This window comes from Dermacentor variabilis, unplaced genomic scaffold, assembly GCF_050947875.1.
Source record: "Dermacentor variabilis isolate Ectoservices unplaced genomic scaffold, ASM5094787v1 scaffold_14, whole genome shotgun sequence".
Lineage (NCBI taxonomy): Eukaryota > Metazoa > Arthropoda > Arachnida > Ixodida > Ixodidae > Dermacentor > Dermacentor variabilis.
Genome location: NW_027460302.1, coordinates 2,863,288 through 2,876,300, shown reverse-complemented (window position 1 = coordinate 2,876,300; position 13,013 = coordinate 2,863,288). Strand labels below are relative to the sequence as shown.

Sequence of the window (13,013 nt, the reverse complement as noted above, 5' to 3'; positions counted from 1 at the left end):
TATAGTTTCCGAGTCTATACTGCCCGAACTCGTATGGGAAGTTACGAGCAATCCTTACGGGAGCGATCACTTCCCCGTACTGCTAAAAACATCTAAAGAAAATGAATTTCCTCCACAAGCTCCTAGGTGGAAGATAGATACAGCCGACTGGGAGAAATTTGGAACTCTCACTACCATCTCATGGGCTGATATGTCTTCTTTAGAAATTGATGTTGCTGTGGAGTACTTTACAGCGCTCCTAATAGATGCCGCATCTAAATGCATATCTGAAGGAAGTGGCTTGGCATGCAGACGGCGTGTCCTGTGGTGGAACGACGAATGTAGGATCGCTCGTAAGAAACAGAACAAAGCGTGGGGGCTGCTACGCGCTTCCCCCACTGCAGATAATCTTATCAACTTTAAGAAAGTAAAGTCCCAAGGCAGGAGAACCCGTAGGCAGGCCAGAAGAGAAAGTTGGCAGAACTTTTTATCGAGTAGTAACTCTTTTACAGATGAGGCCAAAGTCTGGAACAGGGTAAATAGAATTAGAGGACGACCAGCGTATTCACTCCCTCTGGTAAATACACAGGGCGATACACTGCAAGATCAGGCAGACTCACTTGGGGAACACTTTGAGAGCGTGTCAGGTTCCACCAATTATTCAAAACCCTTTCTCAAACATAAACAAATAGAAGACTGCAAGCCACTCATAAGAAAGTGTCAGCAGAACGAACCGTTCAATTGTCCTTTTAGTATTGCAGAGTTGAGAGCTGCCTTGAGCGCATGCAAGAGCTCTGCACCGGGATCTGATAGAATCATGTATGAAATGCTCGAAAACTTACACAATGACAAGCAAGTTACACTACTTACACTTTTCAACACTATCTGAGACGCAGGGTACCTTCCAACGGCATGGAAAGAAGCCATTGTGGTCCCTGTTTTGAAACAAGGGAAAGACCCTTCCTCAGTGGCAAGTTACCGCCCGATAGCCCTCACAAGTTGCATGTGTAAGGTATTTGAAAAAATGATAAATCGGCGACTCATCCATTTACTTGAACAAAACAAAATGCTTGATCCCTATCTGTGTGGCTTCCGAGAAGGGCGCTCCACAACCGACCATCTTGTACGTATCGAAGGACATATTCGTGACGCGTTTGTACACAAACAGTTTTTCTTATCGATATTCCTCGATATGGAGAAGGCGTACGATACAACATGGCGCTACGGAGTCTTGAGAGATTTGTCAGAAATGGACATTCATGGTAATACGCTAAACATAATAAAAAGCTACTTGTCCAATCGTACCTTCCTGGTAAAAGTCGGCAATGTGCTGTCACGTCCTTTTACACAAGAAACTGGTGTACCCCAGGAAGGCGTGCTCAGTTGCACACTTTTTATTGTTAAGATGACAACGCTTCGTTCTTCCTTACCACCGGCCATTTTGTATTCCGTCTATGTGGACGACATTCAAATAGGCTTCAAATCCTGTAACCTCGCAGTATGCGAGAGACAGGTACAGTATGGTTTGAACAAGGTGTCAGGGTGGGCAGGGAAAAATGGTTTTAAAATCAATCCTCAAAAGAGTTCTTGTGTGCTGTTTACAAGGAAGAGAGGCCTGGTTCCGGATCCTTGCTTAGAAATGTGTGGACAACAGATACCTGCAAACAAAGAGCACAAATTTCTAGGTGTCATACTCGACAATAGACTCACTTTCGTCCCACACATTAAACATCTTAAAGAAAAATGTCTGAAAACAATGAGCCTAATGAAACTTCTATCCCAGACTACGTGGGGTAGTGACAGGAAGTGCTTAATAAATCTCTATAAGAGCCTGATTCGGTCACGATTAGATTACGGTGCCGTGGTATACAACTCTGCCGCCCCGAGCGCTCTAAAGATGCTAGACCCTGTTCACCACCTAGGTATCCGCTTGGCCACGGGCGCTTTCAGAACAAGCCCGATTGAAAGCCTATATGCCGAATCGAATGAGTGGTCACTCCGCCTGCAGAGATCGTACATCAGCTTTACATATTTCCTTATAGTACGCTCTAATCTAGAACATCCATGTTTTGGCATCGTTACCGATATGACGCGCGCTACACTTTTCAGCAATCGCCTCTCTATAAGACAGCCTTTCTCGCTGCGTGTGAAGGAGCTTAGCGATGAAATGAATGTCCCACTCCTCGAGCATCGCTTAATCCACCTAACCAAGCTCTTACCTCCTTGGGAGTGGCAGGTGATACAATGTGACATATCCTTTATAAAAGTTACAAAGCACGCTACTGAGGCTGAAATCCGGATGCATTTCCTAGAACTACAGTACAAGCACTCCTGCGCAGAGTTCTACACAGACGCTTCGAAATCAAATGCCGGGGTATCTTATTCAGCCGTCGGCCCATCGTTTTCGGAATCCGATGTACTGCATCCGGAAACAAGTATCTTTACGGCCGAGGCCTACGCATTACTCTCTGCTGTGAAGCATCTAAGAAAATCAAAACTTCCAAGAGCAGCGATCCATACAGACTCTCTAAGCGTCGTGAAAGCCTTAATGTCACTCAGCAAACATAAAAATCCCGCATTTAATGAACTATATTCGGTCTTGTGTAAAGCGTACTCATCTAACCAGAATATCATAATACGCTGGGTCCCTGGCCATAGGGGAACCGAAGGTAACGTTCTGGCGGACGAGATGGTCAAGTCAATGACATTGCAAGCTGTTAACCCTACTGCTGATGTGCCTGTCACGAATCTGAGGCCTTTCTTATGAAATAGACTGCGAAACCATTGACAGTGCACGTGAGCCGCGCAAACAAATAACAAACTGCACGTTATAAAGCCACAGTTAGGTTTATGGCCCTCCCCAACAAGATCTCGGCGAACAGATGTCCTATTGTGTCGCCTCAGAATAGGACACACATTTGGCGCCCATAATTATCTGCTTACTGGAAGTGAACCTCCAACCTGTGGTAGATGCGGGGAGAGGCTGACCGTGCTCCACGTCCTTCTGGAGTGTCGGGAAGCCGAATCTGATGTTGAATTCCAATGGCGGAGTCGGAGCAAGTTTTTCTGCTCGTTTCGGAGCAAGTTTGTTCCAATGACAGAGTGAGGGCGGGAGTAAGGTGTTCCAATGAGAGAGTCGAAGTGGATTCAGAGCGGGAGTCACTCCGTGGAGCAGAAAAAGATGCTCCACCAAAATCGGCGGAGTGGACCGGAACTCTGCGTGACGTATTTCCTTTACCGCGTTTGCCTGCTGGGAGGCGCCACTGGTCACGACTCGCGAGGAAGCAAAAGCTGCTGCACGCTTCGCTAGATATCCATTCCGCACTTTTAAAAAAGCAACAGGTGAACGGCGCTGAAGAGACAAGTGACCGGTGCGGCGGTACTGGGAGCCAATAGCGGAAGGAAATGACAACACGCAAGGTATCCTGGGTAACTCGGCGATAGAAGTTCCGCTTCCGCCTTGCTCCGGCGGCGCAGGTTGTGTTCCACTCGTGGAGTTGGAGGCGTTGCTCTACGCCAGAGTCGAGTGCTCGCTCGCGGAGTCCGTCGGCTGCTCCGACTCCGCCATTGGAATTCAACATGAGAGAATGAGACATTTTTCCTTAGCATACAGACAGCACATTCCTCTTCATCCAGTAATGTTCCTCGGCCCAGAACCGCTTTTTAATACAGACACAGTCCTAGGCTTCCTGAGAGATGTGGTCTTACATGTTATTAGCCCCATGCATTCGTAGCGCTTCCTCTCTTTAGAGGATGCCGCTGGGATCGTTGTTCTGTATAGCACATGCCTCCAGACCTAATGAGGCAGTAGTGCTCTAGCATGTCTTATAATCTGATATATTTTACCTATCGTATCATTCTTTTTAAATGCATATAAATGTTCATAGTACAAGTCATACGTCATCGCCATAATTTTATTATACAGATTTTACGCACTTTAGAGCGTATATTTTAAGACCCCTTTACAGCCACGTCACACCAACTTCATAGTAATCATAATTGCACTGCAAGCTCATTACCACAGACATGGCGCTCTTTGGCCATACCTAGCCCTTGTGCCGTAAAGCCCCATACATCATCATCATCTCGCCGTTCGGGCTCCTCCACGTCCACTTTCGGCTATCCCGCTTGCGGAACAAGGTTTTCATTATCCGCATATTCTGGTTCCGCAAACTCTACTAATAACTCTCCCTTGCTATTCCTAGTGCCTATGCCATATTCCCCCACTGCCTTGTCTCCAGCCTGCTGTTTGCCTAGCTTGGCATTAAAGTCGGCCATTAGTATAGTGTATTTTGTTTTCACTCTACCCATCCCCGATTCCACGTGTTCATAGAAGCTTTCGACTTCCTGGTCATCATGCCTGGATATTGGGGCGTAGACCTGTACAACCTTCATTTTGTACCTCTTATTAAGTTTCACAACAAGACCTGCCACCCTCTCGTTAATGCTATAGAATTTCTGTATGTTACCAGCTATATTCTTATGCATCAGGAATCCAACTCCTAGTTCCCGTCTCTCCGCTAAGCCCCGGTAGCACAGGACGTGCCCGCTTTTTAGCACTGTATATGCCTCTTTTGGCCTCCTAACTTCACTGAGCCCTATTATATCCCACTTACTGCCCTCTAATTCCTCCAATAGCAGTGGTAGACTCGCCTCACTAAATAACGTTCTAGCGTTAAACGTTGCCAGGTTCATATTCCAATGGCGGCCTGTCCGGAGCCAGGGATTCTTAGCACCCTCTGCTGCGCCGCAGGTCTGACCGCCGCCGTGGTCAGTTGCTTCGCAGCTGCTGGGGACTGAGGGGCCGGGGTTTGATTGTTGTGTTCATATAGGAGGTTGTGGCCAAGTACTGCAACGGGGTGGCCAATCCTGCTCTGGTGAGGGAGTGCGTTACCGGTTCTGGTCACCGGGATCAGGCCGCACTCCAGGCCTGTTTATGCAATTTTATCAACACGCAGATTTTTTTTAATCCGGTGGAAAATTGCCGGCACCGGGATTCGAACCACGGACCTCTTGCACGCGAGGCGGGTGTCCTACCTCTACGCCACCACTGCACCTCTGAAATACTGAAAGATATCTATAGCGGCTCCACAGCCACCGTAGTCCTCCATAATGAAAGCAACAAAATCCCAATAAAGAAAGGCGTCAGGCAGGGAGATACGATCTCTCCCATGCTATTCACAGCGTGTGTACAGGAGGTATTCAGAGACCTGGATCGGGAATAATTGGGGATAAAAGTTAATGGAGAATACCTTAGTAACTTGAGATTCGCTGATGATATTGCCTTGCTTCCTTGCTTAGTTACTCAGGGGACCAATTGCACTGCATGCTCACTGACCTGGAGAGGCAAAGCAGAAGAGTGGGTCTAAAAATTAATCTGCAGAAAACTAAAGTAATGTTTAACAGTCTCGGAAGAGAACAGCAATTTACAATAGGTAGCGAAACACTGGAAGTGGTAAGGGAATTCATCTACTTAGGGCAGGTAGTGACGGCGGATCCGGATCATGAGACGGAAATAATCAGAAGAATAAAAATGGGCTGGGGTGCGTTTGGCAGGCATTCTCAGATCATGAACAGTAGGTTGCCGTTATCCCTCAAGAGAAAAGTGTATAATAGCTGTGTCTTACCAGTACTCACCTACGGGGCAGAAACCTAGAGGCTTACGAAAACGGTTCTACTCAAATTCAGGACGGCGCAACGAGCTATGGAAAGAAGGATAGGTGTAACGTTAAGGGATAGGAAAAGAGCAGATTGGGTGAGGGAACAAACGCGAGTTAATGACAGCTTAGTTGAAATCAAGAAAAAGAAATGGGGGGGGGGCGACATGGGCAGGACATGTAATGAGGAGGGAAGATAACCGATGATCGTTAAGGGTTACGGACTGGATTCCAAGGGAAGGGAAGCGTAGCAGGGGGCGGCAGAAAGTTAGGTGGGCGGATGAGATGAAGTTTGCAGAGACGACATGGCCACAATTAGTACAAGACCGGGGTTGTTGGAGAAGTATGGGAGAGGCCTTTGCCCTGCAGTAGGCGTAACCAGGCTGATGATGATGATGTTGAAACGTCGTGGGGTGTTGTCACCACGGATCCAATATACGATCTGTGTTCGGCTAATCAGCCCGATCTCCGCGTATGCTTTCGCGCTTTCCGAACTACACCGCTGCCCTGGGGCCGAATCTTATAACGGTTCGGAATACGAACCGTCCGCTTCGCCGCTTACGTCATTAGATGTGCCACTCCCAAGCCGGCGGTGGAAGAAGGGGAGTACGCGACCAATAGATGAGAGGGTGCCACCTCTGGAGTGTACGTCATTATATGACGAGCTAATCGAGGAATTGCAGAATGTTTCTGCTTGCTAAATAAATGTAAAATATAAATTAAATATTATACGCCAAGTTTTGAAGTATAAACTTGTGGTGTCGGGCGTTTACGCAATGCAGAAGTAATTTATTAATGTCATTCTTTTTCATTCTCAGCCCACAGGTGGTATCGTAAGCGTAAACGAGTTGGCCACGGAGTTGGCAGAGCGCAGGGCTGTGTCGTCTGCTACCAGGAGCTCGCACGATGCATGCAACAGGAACGCACTACCAGCACTTCTCAAGTAGCTAGCACGACAAAACCGTGAACTGGTTCTTAGGGACACCTTTACTAGCCGACTATATCAATCTTCCTTCTTTTTTCGCCCTTCGTCATCAGCTCGGACATGACTCGCTCGCCGCCGCGCTGTCGCTATCCCTGCGATCTGCCCCACGGCGCGTCGCGTGATAGAAGCAGTGGAACTTAAATCGAACATTACGGTATACGGGCCCTGCATTGCCTGCGCGAAGTCAAATCGAAGAGTGTGGTGCTGATGGTGCGCGCTGTGCCGTGAAATTGAGAAACAAAGTATGGCACTCCCGAACTAGAGAAAAAAGGGCAGCCATATAAGAGAGCTCCACAATACCTTCCCGTCCTGACTGTATAGTTTTATCAGCCGAACGAAGGAAGCGCTGAACCAGCCTAGGTTGAACCCTTCTGACTGCTGAACGGCGATCTGCAAGCTATTCACACTGGCGATAGCACTGGGAATTCGATCTCACCATGCAAATATCTCCTTGGCATTGACTTTGAAGCTGAAGTCACGGCAAAGCTGACCCAGCCCTTCAACCGGCCAACACAGTAATTGCGAGATCAACCTTGTGGACAATGCCGGCAGCAGAGACCTAGGCAATTCCGATTAATGCTTCGCGTCCGACTGAGCTCTGGGAGCTGCAGGCCGGCGGCGATGAATCGCAGCGCGCAATATCCCTTCCGCTGCGTGGAATGGCCACTCGTACGCTTGCACCCAAGTCTCCTCCATTTGATAGCGTAGCTTGCAAAAGGTCTACTTAGAAAGCCAGCAAGGGCTGTGCAACTCATTATCCGTCACTTCTTCAAAAGAGTATCGCATTTCCAGCCGTGGTCGACACCGAAAGAGCAACGCCAAGCAGACGACGAAGGCAAGTAGTAGCCTCCGAAGCAACCAACGCACGCGCGCACGACGCCCGCGCGTCTCCGGGGGCGCGCGACCGGCGCGCGCGGCCAGGGTCACAAGCCAACAGCCAAGCCACAGCAACGGAACCCAAAGCGGACTACCCCTTCTCCGGTTCCTATGACCGGTTCGCTTTGAAGATGATTGACAGATGCGCGACGTATTCGAAAATTGCGATACCGCCCCGCTGCCTCTGACGACCTGTGACGTAATCAAAATTTTGGCCAATCAGGTGAGACCAAAAGAACGGTTCCCCAACCGAACCGTTATAAGATTCGGCCCCTGGTCGTTGCCTCTGTTCGCGTGCGTCACGTTATCGTTTCGATCGGTGCTGTCAAGCTGGACGAACCTTGTACCGACGACGCGATGCTGTTCTGCGAATGGGGCGTTCGCGCGCTGCGAGTACGATCCCCGCATTACTACTTTAACCCTTTCACTTATGTCTCCTATATGCGCGCTCTTAAAGACGCTGATAAGTAATTGCTGTCCTGACGAAGATAAGTCCTTATGTCCAAACACTGGCTCCAAGTTCTACCACTGTAGATCATCGAAAGGAAAGAAGTTACTCACAGCCGTAAAGTCCTTCTTCCTTACGCCGTTGAAATACTGGCCGGACCCACCAACGTCGCCGCAGACGTTTCCTGCGCTCCCGCCGCCTTTGCAAGAGCAGCAGCAGCAAAAGCTTCTTTCTGGTGTGGTACATATTGCGGGAAGAGAACGCTGATGCCGGCGAAGCAAGGGGCTAAGCAAAAGCTCGACAGCAATGTCGCGTGTGATGACGCGCAGATGTCAGCCGCAGTCTTGGCCAAGCAGACACTATCGCGCGTGATGTTGATCATGATGTAGTTTTTCTTGCCATAAGAATGTGTAGATACAAACGGCGTGCATTTCTGAACTTAAAAACAATGTACTGGCTCTAACATTCATAAATAAATGAAAAAGGCTAGCCATAATGAGATTAAGCATAAACTTTTCTCAAAGGCAAATACGAACGTTTCCGCCATCGCTGGTCTGTCAGCCCTGTGCTGCGCGCAGCGATGCGCGCACGCGTGCACGTATCGTGTGGCTGGCCGCCCTTCACCCGCGTACGCGCTCGCAGACGCGTACGCTTACGTGTACGCGTATCCCGTGCCGCGCGTGGTTGGGCCTTTAGGCGCCCGTTAAGGCCAGAATACATGGAGCGAATATGCGACGAATAGTCGGCGTTCGACACCCGGCGGCGGAGAAAACGTCGTTCGCCGCCGATCTAGCTGGCGCAGAAAAAGTTCGTCGGGCGTCGACAATACCGGGAGCAGCAAACGAGCGGCGCCCCAAAGCGAGCCAATCAGGTTTCACTATCCGCCCCGACTTCCGACTAGGCTTCCCCGCTTGTCCGTGTATCCCGATCCCGCTCTATCGTTCACGCCGGACTCCAGCTTTTTGTATTCATGGCATCCAAAGCGGCGCGGCCGCGCGCGCGTTGAGCCACAGAACAGAGCCGCGGTGTTGGAGGAGCCGAAAGTTGTTTACCCGCCCAGTGTTGCCACAACGCTTAGCATCGCCACTTTCTTTAAACTACATCGGCACGTGAATGTTTCAAACACATAAAAAACACTAGAAATCATTTCTAAACAAAATTTTACGCCTTTCTAGGGTGTTCCGCAATTCAAAAGCGATAATAGTTGTCGTTAAAGTTTTTTTTTTGTGTCATATGTTTCACTACAGCGCATTTGCCTCGTCTAGCCACACTGATAGTAACGCAGCGACTCGCCGGCGGCGGCCGCCGTGTCTTCGCTCCATGTAGCGCAGCCCGACGAACATACGGCGTCGCGCCGCGGGAGATTTTCTGCCGCCCGAACTTCGTCGTGAAAGTTTGCTCCATGTATTCTGGCCTTTAGAGCGCCGGCGTCGGTCTCGGCGTAACCAAGCAAACGAGCAAAACAGCGAAGGATGAAAGAGCGAGCGCGGGGCGGCAGATGAAAAAAGCCGCGAACGGCGGACGCCATTGAGAGCGGCCACTTCAGTGACGTTCGCGCGGGAAACTGGTTACATGTGCACCCGCCCAACCGCTCGATGCTTATTCGTATCTATAAGCAGAGCCGGACTGCTAGTTCCGTACTACCGTCTGCTCGCATCAGCTCTCGCTTGGGCTTGCTTGGTTTGCTCTCGTTCACGCTCGTTTCGATTGTCACGATGGTTTTGTAATCTGATTGTATGCGTGACGCGCACTCTGCAGTACTTTCGGGAAGCCAAGCGGCGCCACCGTCGGCGCGTCGTGCGTAGAAGCCGCCGCGCTTGTCGCGCGCGTTTGCCGACTCTGCTGCATGGCTCTCTCAAGTGATGTGCCTCAATGTGCAATTTATCGCGAAATGGAAACACCTTTGAGCTGCGCTCAAATTTCACATTACGGGGTATCGTAATCGCCGGCGATTTTTTTTGTCAGGTGCTCATCTGAGGCCTCCGCAGGGAAGCATAGTGTATTGCAGTGAAGCGAATAAGGGGCAATTTGCACGCGTAATAAGTGTAAGCAACACATTATTCCAAAAGAAAAAGGGAAACCGCACTGGGCCGCGGTTCTCGCCTTTATATTATCTCAGATGCTCACCTGATGCCTCCGTCTGCCGGTATTACTTTTATTTTAACTTGCTATATAATTTAGCCACAACACATATAAGTATTCTGGAGAAGCTTTCTAAAGTTCATTCGCCATCATGAAATGCTTATAACCCATCCCCTACCTTAGAAAAAAAAAAAGCAAGAATACCTACCAGATCACAAATGACGCAAAACGCGTCCATGAAATGAACCGACAGATAAGCAGTTCTAAATTTGCTCTAACTTCTCAAGACATGCTAAGAAAGCTTGAGCTCATTGTTCGTGCGGCAATTCAAAATGCTTTCATACAAAAGTAGGCTGCAGAGCGTCAGTACGTCTTCGTTGCACTTTTAGTAGGAAACACCAGGCTTATTTCTCCACTCAAGCAATGCGGCACAAAAATCCACGATCGCGTGCCGATACCTCTTCAGTATATTTCTAGGCTTATTGCACCACACGTTCAGCCATTACGTTTGATCGAGGGTAATAAGGACTAAAACGTACGTGGTGCAAGCCAATCATGCCGACAAAATCACGGAAGCTCTGGCTGCTGCATGGCGGCCCATTGTCGGTGCATATTCGCTGCGCGAAGCTATCTGCGGCGAATATATGTGGGCGCAAGCTGCAGTCACTTTGTCGGGGGGTCGTCGGCATGGGCCTTAGTTCGAAAAACAAAGAATAAAAGTCAACAACCACCAAGTACTCTATGCAATTGTGATAGCAAATGTCGGCTCCCACGACTTCCCAAGGTAGTCTTGTACAAGAAAAGGGGTTAACCGAGGGGCCCCATTATTAAGCATATTATACGAAGCCAACAAACGCTGACAACAAGGGCAGCATAGGGGAAATTGTGCTTAATAAGTGAAATGAAGAAATGACAAATTAATGGAAATGAAATAAGTGGATGAAAAAACAACTTGACGCAGGTGGGGAACGATCCCACATCTTTGTATTACGCGTGCGATGTGAAGAAAAAAAATATTGGAAAGTGTATTGGGAAACGGCGCCGCGGTAGCTCAATTGGTAGAGCAACGCACGGGTAATGCGAAGGCGTGGGATCGTTCCCCGCCTGCGGCAAGTTGTTTTTTCATCCACTCATTTCATTTCCATTCGTTTATCATTTCTTTATTTCATTTATTAAGCACAAGTAATTTTTCCTATGTTGTCCTTGGTGTCAGTGTTTGTTCGCTTCTTAAGGTAGTCTTGGAATTTCATGATTCACCATTGGCAAGCGCCGATATTGTGGCTTGTGTTTCTGGCAGGTCGGGCAACTTCTATATCACTGTTTATAGAAGGCCAAAAGAGCACAGTTCGGGTACGTGCCTTCATCTTGTCTGCTCCTCCATGCGCAGCATGAAGGCAGGCGAGTACTTCTCTGCGCATCTTGACAGGAATGATGAGGCGGTTTCTCCGGAACACGAGGCCGTCTTGCGTATGTAGCTCGTCACGGAAGCTCCAGTGTCAACGCAGTTTGCCCCCTGACACCAGCATTGCAGTCAGGCCAGTGCGTGCTAGCGTACTGTCGAAGTTGCAACATGACTGGGTGCTCGTCAGTCTCTTGGAGAACTGGGCTCAACCGACTGTCTGAAACCTAATAATATTTGGGGTTTTACGTGCCAAAACCACTTTCTGATTATGAGGCACGCCGTAGTGGAGGACTCCGGAAATTTTGACCACCTGGGGTTCTTTAACGTGCACCTAAATCTAAGCACACGGGTGTTTTCGCATTTCGCCCCCATCGAAATGCGGCCGCCGTGGCCGGGATTCGATCCCGCGACCTCGTGCTCAGCAGCCCAACACCATAGCCAGACTGTCTGAAACCTGAAAACAAGCAATGGTATCCACATGGTAACTCAGGCACTGTTCTTTCAGTAGCCCTTTACTCGGGAACCACGATAAAGCGTCAGCGACAAACAGCTGCTTTCCAAGTGTGTCGTCATCATCATCATAATCATCATCATCATCAGCCTGGTTACGCCCACTGCAGGGCAAAGGCCTCTCCCATACTTCTCCAACTATACCCCGGTCATGTACTAATTGTGGCCATGCCATCCCTGCAAACTTATTAATCTCATCCGCCCACCTAACTTTCTGCCACCCCCTGCTACGCTTCCCTTTCCTTGGAATCCAGTCCATAAGCCTTAACGACCGTCGGTTATCTTCCTTCCTCCCTCCTCCAAGTGTGTATTTGACGACTATTGGATACCTTTGTAAGCTGAGGTGCATGCGCTGAAGTCGTAGAGGGCATTGGCATAACAGCTTCTTAAATATCATTTTTAGTGGCCTATGATCCGATTCTACTACAATTTCAGGCTGCCCGAAAAGATAGTCACGAAATCTTTCGCAGCCGTGAACGATTGCCAGAATCTCTTTTTTAATATTGTGTCAGGAGTGACAAGGAAAAACAAAGAAAGAGAACGATGAAGAGGGAGTGAAGCGAGCGCGTGGAGCCGCCATCTTGGAGAAGGGGCGCACGCAGAGAAGGACGTGGTGGCCGGGGCGCAGCGTTCCAGGAGAAGACGGCCGGAGACCGCCTCTCTGGGTCGTGCCCCAGTTTCTAGACGACGCATCGACGTCCCGCCCGAGTACCAGGCTCGGCGAGCAGATGTCCGACGTCCCGTGAACTACCGCTGGCCCGGCCCTACCTGCCAGGACACGTCAGCGTTTACGCCGCTGAACGTAGACGCGCGGAAGCTGGCTGCAGGTAGTCACCGTCCTGTCTAGGCAACCAAGCTGGGCCGGCGCGCACCGGGAGCACCAGACGGCACGAGCCCCGCTCTACCGGAGCGCGACAGCTGCTCAGCGACTGTGCCTTCGTCACGTCGGCCGGGGCATCGGTGACGCCGGACGCCAGCGACGACTGAAGTTGACCGGATTACAACGACGGACCACAAACCGGGGGGACGCCAATACCCGCACCCAGCAGAACCGGTACTGTAAACGTCCCTTCT

The 13,013-nt window shown here is 49.7% G+C and overlaps 1 non-coding gene across 1 annotated transcript; it reads left to right on the top strand.

Annotated features, from left to right (window-relative positions):
• Window positions 1-11,067: 11,067 nt before the first annotated feature.
• On the top strand, window positions 11,068-11,139 carry TRNAT-GGU (transfer RNA threonine (anticodon GGU)). The gene has a single exon. It is a non-coding gene; the product is annotated as a tRNA-Thr (tRNA).
• Window positions 11,140-13,013: the final 1,874 nt, after the last annotated feature.